The sequence below is a fragment of the Crocodylus porosus genome, unplaced genomic scaffold (assembly GCF_001723895.1).
Source record: "Crocodylus porosus isolate Cpor-Errol unplaced genomic scaffold, CroPor_comp1, whole genome shotgun sequence".
Lineage (NCBI taxonomy): Eukaryota > Metazoa > Chordata > Crocodylia > Crocodylidae > Crocodylus > Crocodylus porosus.
The window spans coordinates 2,330,810-2,340,553 of NW_017728906.1; positions in this window are offsets into that span (position 1 = coordinate 2,330,810).

A 9,744-nucleotide genomic window follows, 5' to 3' on the forward strand; every position below is an offset into this window, starting at 1 on the left:
AAGATGGTGGGGGGGAGAGGGCAGAGGGAAGGAGGAGCAGGCAGCTGCTGTGGCTTTGGCCCCAACCCAGGCCTGGGGTGGACCCAGAGCTGCAGCTGCCACCAGCTCCCCTGCTGCTTCTGCACGCTGCACCACTCCTGAGCTGCAGCCCCATGTCTCCCCCTCCGTGCCTCTTCTCCCTCCTGCCACCCTTCTCCTTACTCCCTTTGCTCCATGCTGGGAGGCTGCATGCAATGGGGCCAGGCTGGACTGCCCCAGGCTGAAGCAGGGATGGAGCCTGCCAGTGCAGAGCAAAAGGTAAGGGGGAAAGGGTGGAGGGGCAGGCAGGGGGAGAGACTTTGTGGGGGTGGAGATGGGAGGAAGCAGGGGTGAGCTTCCAAGGCTGCAAAGGGCAGAAGCAACATGGAGGGGAAGAGGAAAGTAAGGGGGATTGGGGCAGCCTGAGGCTATGGGAAGACAGGCACAATGAGGTTTAAGTGGGGATGGGAGGTAGGTGGCAGGAAGCAAGCTACCTACCATTTTCAATGCCTGCCCCACACTGTTCCCTCCACCATCTGCTCCCTACTTCCTGTCCCCACCACCACCCACTGCCTGCCCCTTACTGAGCCCCATGACCTGCCCTACCACATGCCTCCTTACTGCCACCCACACTGTCTCTTCCCCCACCACCTTACCCATTATTGTCCCTCTCTCCCCACTGCCTGCAGTACTGAAGGGGAAAAGTTTAAGCTGACCCTCCAATAATTAGACACCATACATGAAAATTACAATACATTTTTAAATTTGCTATGTATGTAAGCTAATTATTGGGGGAGGGGTTGTGTTAAAGTCAGGGTCATTTTGAATTCGGGTAAATGCAGTAGTCCTGACATTATTGAGCCACGATAAGGAGGCAGTAGAGATCTAGGTTTTATTTCTGGCTGTGTAATCTTGGGCAAGTCTCTTACAGTCCTGCATTGAAAAGCACCCTAGTTGTTTAAGAGTTCAAATCCTTTTTCCACAAAGGACTTACACAAGTAAAGATTTTAAAATAGGAAATAAATAGCCCTCATTTATAATGCTGTATCTCTTAGAGGCCATCACACTATTATGACTTGAGAACTCCAGCTCTCAGCTACTCCATTTCTCACCTAATCTAAGACATTACCCGCCTGTGGGGGCCTGGATGTACCTCCTGCTCCTGAGTTACCATCTGAGCCGTTTGTCGACAGGTTAGAGTTGTCAGTTTTCCAAATCAACACTTGCCCCATCTGTTCCCAAAGCACCTGCTCAATGGCATGATGTGCCAGATCCCTCCTAAGCAAGGAAACTGATCTCATTCATCTTGCCTTATTAGCACCTGTGTAGGGGAGGGTAAAACTGGAGTTAAACCAAACTTGCCAGGGACCACTTGGGTCTTTAGACCCTGCTACATTTAGCTACTTTTCAAAAAGAACACCTCATTGATAATCATGAAGTGTTCTGAGAGCCTCAAATGAAAGTTTCTATAGAAATGTCAGGTGTAATTTTTACTAAACCAGATTCAATGTGGGGAAGCAATGATGCATAAACCTGACTTGTGAGGAGCAGTCATTTTGTTGTCACTGGAAAAGAAAATGAATGGTATGTGATCTAATCGGAGTTTTAGAAATTTTGAGAAGGCCTGGTAATGAAGATAGAAATAACTCTACCAAAAAGGGAAAAAAAATCTGGAGCATAACATAAGCGATAGAAAATTACAAATGGGGAATTTCAGTAGCAGCCATACCCATCTTTTGTGAAGCATAATATAGCATATGCTATATAAATTGAAGAAAAATTAAGCTCAACATCAGTGAGTCTAATAAAAGAAACCATTTAGATAGTAGTTTTTCTTTGTATATCTTCAGACATGTTTTACAAGCGTGGGTAAATCTTCCACTATTTCACAGGGAGAGAGCACTGTTTGAGAGCATCAGAAAAGCAGGTCAGGAACAGAGTACAGACTTCAAGTCTCAAACCTTCCAATCTGGCAACCTCTTCACCTGATATCAGCACCTGCCAAGATACCAATAAATACATACTGTAAAAGCAGGAGTTTGAGATTCTAACCCCCGTTATGCACCATTAGATTTACTGCTGCTCTTTATAAGTGGAATCCCTGGGTCTTCTTAGCTGTGCATCCTTACTGATTGAGACATGCTGAGCACAGACATCAGTGCCAATGCCTCAACCATTTCTTTTTCTCACAAACCTGGAAAAAAAATAGGGTTTGAAGCTCCTGATATTGTCATCACAACTTAGGCTGTGCCAAGTGCCCAGACACAGCATTTAATTAGTGTTTCAATTATCATTTAAATGTTTGCACACAAAGTTCAATAAAGATCAAGCCACAGAATTCTGAGACAAGTGGCTGTGTCATCAGTGATTTCCCAAGGGATAGTTTATTTGAAGGTTAGCAATTCAAGCAGAGGGTTCTAAAAAAGCAGTTAATCAGTGTAAATACTTTTGGCTGCAGCCATGGCCCCTGTGAGCAAATGCCTAGTTCCTTTGATCTTCATGAACTAAGATGTATTTCACGCATCACAGCAGCTGGCTGGTCTTGAGCTGCAGTTACCAAGTGCAGAGAGGTCACATCCTCTAAACAATATTTTTGTATTGGCTACATTGTAATTGTACTGCAGGAAATTAACAAGTGATTCAGCAGAGTAACTTCATTACACCAGATACTCAAACACAGAAGCGGGGACAATGGAGTTGTAAAAGGAAATTTTAAAGGCAAGTTAGTTTAAGTGGAACAGAACCATAAATGTATCAGGTCCATTACAAATAGGTACTTGTTGGAATATCTGTCTAGTGAAGGGACATTTCTACCTGTGATCACCAGAAAGGCTTGGGGTCAAAAAAAAAAAAAAAAGCCAAGAGTAAAATAATTTAATCCTATCTTTTTGTGCCTGGGTAGTCAGATCCTCCCTTAAAATATATATATAGTGAAAAAATCTACAGGAAATACTGCTTCTGGAAGCTGCATAGATTTTCCTTTAGCTCAGGCAGTAAATTTGGGAGATGAGGGGGTGGGGGCTGGAACCACAAAGAAGGCATGGAAGCCACATGCAGTAGTGTTGCTGTCAAATCTTGCACGCCTCAGAAAGAACAGGAGAAGCCAAGACATTAAAGTCCAAGGGACCCTCTACAAGCAGAAAATTGATTGTGGGACCTATAATCAGGTGATCTTAGCACAGTGATTGTCCTCCATAGTGCAGAAGTCACACTGTCCTGGTCCTTAAGGCTCTCAACTTTGTGACCCGAGGGGAAAAAAATCCTTTTCCAACCTAGATGCAGTGATCATTCAGTTTGTCCTGAAGCATGAGAATCAGGCAGAACCTAGGCATCTAAATGTACAAGGAATTTTTTTACCCTTCAGGTCCATTATCCTCTACGTAGTCACTTTCTGATGTTTCAGACAAAGGTAAAACAGCTTCCAGAAGTTTTATCAAAAGTTTCCAGTAAACATGCTGAAGGCAATGTAAGCAGGCCTGTTCTCTCCCTGAGCCATGAAGGATGAGGATGCTTAAAAGAATCTTAAAAGACCACAAAAACACAGCCTGGGAATGGATTAAACTGCATGTTCTAAGAAGACATTTAGTCTCATTTTTAAAACACAATGTGACTGTAAGCCCGTCACCTCTTCCAGTCATTTGTTCCGATGTTTAATTGCTGTCACTGCTGGGAAAAGGCATCTGATTTCAAAACTGAGTTTTTCTAATTCAGTGTTTCTCAACTTGTTAAGTAGTAAGCACCCCCTAACTTCTGAAAATTTGAATAAGTACTCCAACATTCAATTTTCCAGGGGATTTTATATTTATAGACTGTGTGCCGTATGTTGGAAGAAGGGCTGTGTATATACGGCCATGATATGACAAATGTCTGATCTGGTGCAGGTAGGGTTGCCACCTTTTACAGCAGGGGTGCATAACTCAGGTACATACCTGGGCTAGAGGTGATGTTGGCCAAAGCTAGGAGGGCTGAACCAACAAATTATTACTGGGGAATTTAATTTTTTTTACTTGCACCACATTTTTTGCCATAATTTTGAGAGGAGGAAGGAGCGAGAGAGAGGGGAAAAGAGAGCAAGAGACACAGAGTGTTGGGGTACCCGCATACCCCCTGCCTGTGTCTCGTGTACCCCCAGGGGTACAAGTACCACAGGTTGAGAAACAATGTTCTAACTTACAGCTGTTGGATCCTGTTACACTTTTGTCTGCAAGACAAAAATGTCATCTCCCACCACCATGGTTTCCAGGTTTAAATACTTATACTGAATAATCAAGTCACCTCTCCACTCTGTTGAAAGCCAAGCATCTCAAAGACTTGTTTTTAAACCTTTTTATTAGGGCCTTGTTATACATTAATTTTAGGTGGCTCCTGGAGCTCTTAATCCCTGAATTGTCCACACATTAACACTTGAAACTAGACTTAAACATACTTTAGGCATCTTAAAGTTATGCCGTTCCAGGGCAGATATACCTCTGATCCATGTTACCTAGCTTGGGTTCATTAATGTATGGCTACTCCAGAGAGGTGAGCCAGCCAAGTTACAGTCCTCCAGCATCCCAGGTTGCAGTGTTCCCTTCCCACCCCCCTGGTTCTTTAGGGACCTCCTGAACTTTACTGTCTGGTGTGGGGTTGTGGTACCAAACCAAGTCCCTCTCTTGCCCCCAGGACTATGACCTTTCTATGCCTATGGATACAGACCCTGAAGAGCACATGCCAGCTAGCCAGGTTGCAGGGAATGGATGAGTCTGGGAGTGGGGTCTAGGACGGTTGGGGAGGGGAGAAGGGGAAACAAGGTAGGGGCCAGGTCAGGTCCCCATGAGCTGGGGCTTCCTTCCTGGTACAGGGCAAGAAGATCCCTCAAAAGCATCTTCCCTTACCACTTCCAGTTCCCCCCAAAACATGACAAGCATCCCCCATACCCCAATCCCAATCTATTAAAATATGAGACTTTCTTGAATTTACTTCCTATTTATTTCTTTTTAAATTATTTTTTCCCACTTTTTATTTTATCTTTCAGTGGGTAAACTTACTTAATTTCATCATCCTTCCCCCAACCACATTTCCTTTCCACCTCCCATTGCATTACCCACCTTCATCCCATTAACCCTCCCCCTCTCATCTTGATGTTCCCGCTTCCCTGCCCCTCCCTGCCCACTCATCCTTCCAATACCCCAACCTAGAGCAAGGATAGAAACTTATCCCAGCCCTTTAGTGGCAACACATAGCTATAGCTCCCAGTTCAGTCTCAGCCTGCCAGCTTCCACTGGCAAGTCACAGCCGTGCAGGTGGGGGCACTCAGAGAAGGTTTTTAGCCTAAAGAGGGACTGCTTCAAACTCAAGGTAGCACTAACACCAATCAACATTTGAGCAGCTCGAAGTGCAATGTGTAATGAAAATCAGCCCATAAAAGAATAGATATGGCATTCAAAAACATATTCAATCCCTCCAAATATACACAAAGACAAACATTAATCTTCTAACAACAATGCTAACACAACCCAAGTTAAGGTCCACAAAAGTCTTGTTCCCTTCTTCTCTTCCCCCAAGTCTCCAATACTTCCTTAACATTTCCATCAAGACGAAAACCTTGTGCGTCTTCATCTCTATACAATAATTCACCTCTCCTTTTCCCTAGAACTTTGTATAACACAAATCCCATTATTTTTTTCTCAACTCTGTTTTTGATTTTAAAATGTATTATAAATTCATTCTTAAGTGTTCACTCAAAGAACTTGCACATCAATATTGAAAAAAGTCTCTCAGATTTTCTGGTTTGGAGGCAGGAAGTGATTATTTTCTCAGCAAATTCCAAAATTTTCCATCAGATTTTGTAAGATCTTTTATAAAATCTCTCCATTCAGCTCTCTCTCAGCTTCCTCCAATACTTTCACATGTTACTTAACAAGTAGACCTTAAAAACAGGACAAAAACCTGGTAGAGGATTTATTGTACACAAAAATAAAATCTCTTCTCTATTTCTTGATATTCCTCTTTTACACATGCAATGATTATATTAGCCCTTCCAGCCACAGAAGTACACTGAAAGATCACAATATATCAATTTTCTATTACAACTGACAGTACATTTTAGCCCCTAATCTTTATTGGTAGAATCCTAAATTAACTATTCCATTATTTTATCTATGAATATTAGGGTAATCAGGCTATAGGTTCCTTGGGTCATAATTTTTGCCCTTCTATATTTCATGTTAATATCATGATCTGCCACGAACACTTAAAACACTTGTATAACTGCCTGCAACCAACATAATTAGACTTACTGGCACACTTTGGCCTCAATTTCCATATTCAGATTAATCAGACAGCTACCCAAAAGAATAAGAACCAGTGGCAGTTAAAACAGACATAAAGATAGCTAGGAATTTAAAGTGCACTAAAGGAACTGAACAGAAACAGCTTGACACTGAGCAATAATTATACAAGAAAAAGCTGCATCTGTGGTTGGTGTTTATGTTCAGTGAAACAATCAAAAGAACAAAAATTTGGATTGAGGTAAATTAAAATGAAAGTTGTGTATTGCCCTTGACAAAGGCTGGAAAACACCCCCTGGGATTGTTGCCCTGTGGGGTCAGGCCAACTCTCAGGATCTCAACATTGCATTGTTAAACATGATGGTGTGACACAATTGCACATATACAAACACACAAATCAACTGGATGTACACACACACACACACACACTATCAACTCAGGTACATACACATCCAAACTAGCCTAGGCACATGCATACCTATCCTCAAGTCAAGCACATACACTATACACCCTAAAAGTTAGACAAAAATCAATTGCCCATACCCACACACTCAGTACATATACACAGATCACCAATTCATATATCATACACACAATGACATATTACATACGTACATAATTTTATAATTTGGATGGCACAGTAGAAATGTGTGTGTTTGGGGGACCTGGGATACTTGAGGGAAGGTTAAGGTGAGAGAGAGAGAGAGAGTTAAAGTGTAGGGAGTGAAAGTTCCCAGAACCAGGCATAGAACTGGTAGATTAGAGAGAAGCTGGATGAGGAACTGAAGCTTGGGGTTACATAAGGTAGATTGGGGCTGGAAACTGAGGCAGACAGCTGAGATATTGGTGGCGGGGGCAGATAAGTGCTGGCAAGGAACATACAGAGAGAGAGAGGCAGAAATCTGGGAGCTTGGGGCTGGAAAAAGGCTGACAGCTTAGAGACTGGAGGGCAGATAAGTGGTGGCAAGGAGGAAACATTCAGGAAACAGACAAAAACCCAACTCGGGGTTTCAGAATAACAGGTTTACTAAACAAACAAACACACTATACAGCCCCATGAAGTTACTGGTTCCCACACACAAGCACTCAACGGCAGCAGGAGAAAGACTCGGTGGAAGGGTTGGAGTCCAGGTGGGGAAGAGAAACAGAGTCCAAGTCCTTGGTTAAAGAGGGGGTAGGGGGTGATAAATACCTATCCAGGATGGAAAGGGGTCCTTGTCCAGTAGGTGTTCTCCAGAGGGGGGTTGCTGGGTGGATAGGTGGTGTGGCATGGTGCTGGACCAGATGGAGAGGGCGTCCCAAGGATTCAGTTTTCACTACCCCTTTTATGGGGCAGATTACCTCTGATCTCCTATGGGAAGGACCTGTCCAGGCAATGTCAGTCCTGCCCCAGAGGGCTCCAGGTGTTGTTACTGAGCATATGCAGCTTGGCACAATGGTGGGTTGCCTCATCTTTTGTTTCTTGAATGCTGATGGGTGGTTCCAAGGGCTGGGTCATTGGTCTAGGTATTGGTGTTGATGGTTCGGTCATTCAGAGGGAACTATTTTTCGACCTACTGCAATTGTCTCTCAAGCACCCTCATTCATCCCCACTCATTCAGGAACCAAAGTACGTAGGAGAGGTTGGTGTGAGTCATGGGTTACACAACTAGGCCTGGGGACAGGATGGAAACTTGACAAACAAAATGGAAACTTGACATGACTTATGCCAATTTACATATGTAGGCCTAAATCATATAGTACCAGTAAAACAGTAATATAGAACAGTAAAAATCAGTATAAACATAACAATTATACAATATAAAGAAGGAAAAAAACAAAAAAAAACAAATACAACTTGCTACCAAAATAAAATGCTGAAGTTTATCCTATGTCTTATACTTATCTATAGGGAATAGAGAGGGAGAGAAAAAGTCAGAAATGGTTGGGGAAGGGGAGGGAATGCATTTTAAAAGAAAAAAAAGAAAAACTGCGGGTTTTGCTACAGGATGAATGAACTATTTAGTTCTACTTGATATCACATGTTTGGTTTCCATTGTAGATTTTTTTAAGCAAGCATTGGAAATAAAGTTGTGAAGCATCATTCTTATAACTAGAAATGACACAGAAGAGGAGGGGGTGTTCCTGTTTTACTGAATAGTTGGTAACACATTAATCGGCAGTTTTAGCATTAATTTGGGATGTACAAGAACATAATTAAAGTCCTCCTTCCCTCCCAATGGGATTTGAACTTCAGGTATTCAAAAAATACAATACTTATCTACCAGGTTCTAGGAAACTTCAGGAAGGATTGTTCTCAGTTTTTCTTGGTGACACTACTCCATTTTGCATGAAGGAATGTAAATGTTCTTTGGGTCATAACATAAAAGCAAGCATTAGAAAGAGACCCAGTGCACACAGAATTCCAGGGAGTAATGTTACCCTTATAGTTAGAACCCTCACATGGGTGAGGAGGCACATTGTTTCCATTTCTGGATCCTGGGAACATTGATGGTGTGGACAGAAGTAACTTTTGAGAGGTCTCCAAGTGAAGCACCAGGAAACTGCAATGATGTGTAGCTCTGCTCTTTTCTCTTCCCTTCCCACCTCCTCCATAGAGAGGGGAGGTAGAAGAGAGAGGAATGTGGATAGAGCTGAAATGGAGAGGTAGTGGGATCCCAAATCTTCACCCCCAAATTTCTCAAACTTCTCCTTTCTCCCTCTCAGCTGAGCAAAGAGGTAGAAGGGATTGGGACTGGAGGATCTGGCACTAGTGGTAGCCCTGGGAGTCCGCAGGGGTTTGGCATGGGGTAGGTGTAAGAGGCCGGGTAAGCACAGCTTCAGCTTAGCTCTGGTAGAAGCAGGGTTTTGATGGGAAATGGGGCAGGGGGAGGGGGAAAGGGGCATTGGAAACCTGGCAATGCCCTGGGATCCACTGCAGGGCCTGGCAGCTGGACAACTCTCAGGTTGTCCTTCCCTGTCCCTGTGCAAAAGTAACAAAAAAAGAAATGCTTCAAAGTAGCACCTTATTTAAACACTTCAGCTGCTTTTAGGATGTTTCGAAGGGTATGTTTGTACAACTGGCCCTTGAAATGTTCTAACTCTTACTTCTGTCCATACCCTGAATATCCTACACAGAGCTTTAGGGCATTAACATGAGCATTTGAGAAACACTGCACTGTAAAATGTCATGCAATTGTTTGGTCACACAAGTCAACTAGGTGAACTCTACAGCTCAATGTAGACTTCATGGGCATAAAACTAAGTCACTTAGTTGTATTTAGAAGTCCCATCTTACATCCATTTGATATTGTTATTTCATAAAGATGTAGTGAATAAAGCAAGATTCATGGAGCAATGTCTAGAAACTGACCAGCACTGTCTGAAAATTGTGTATATTGTTTTAGGAACAGCTCTTGCATTTTGCCTGTCTTCAATAACATCCTTGGACTGTGAGGGAGTGGGGTCTAGGAGCAGC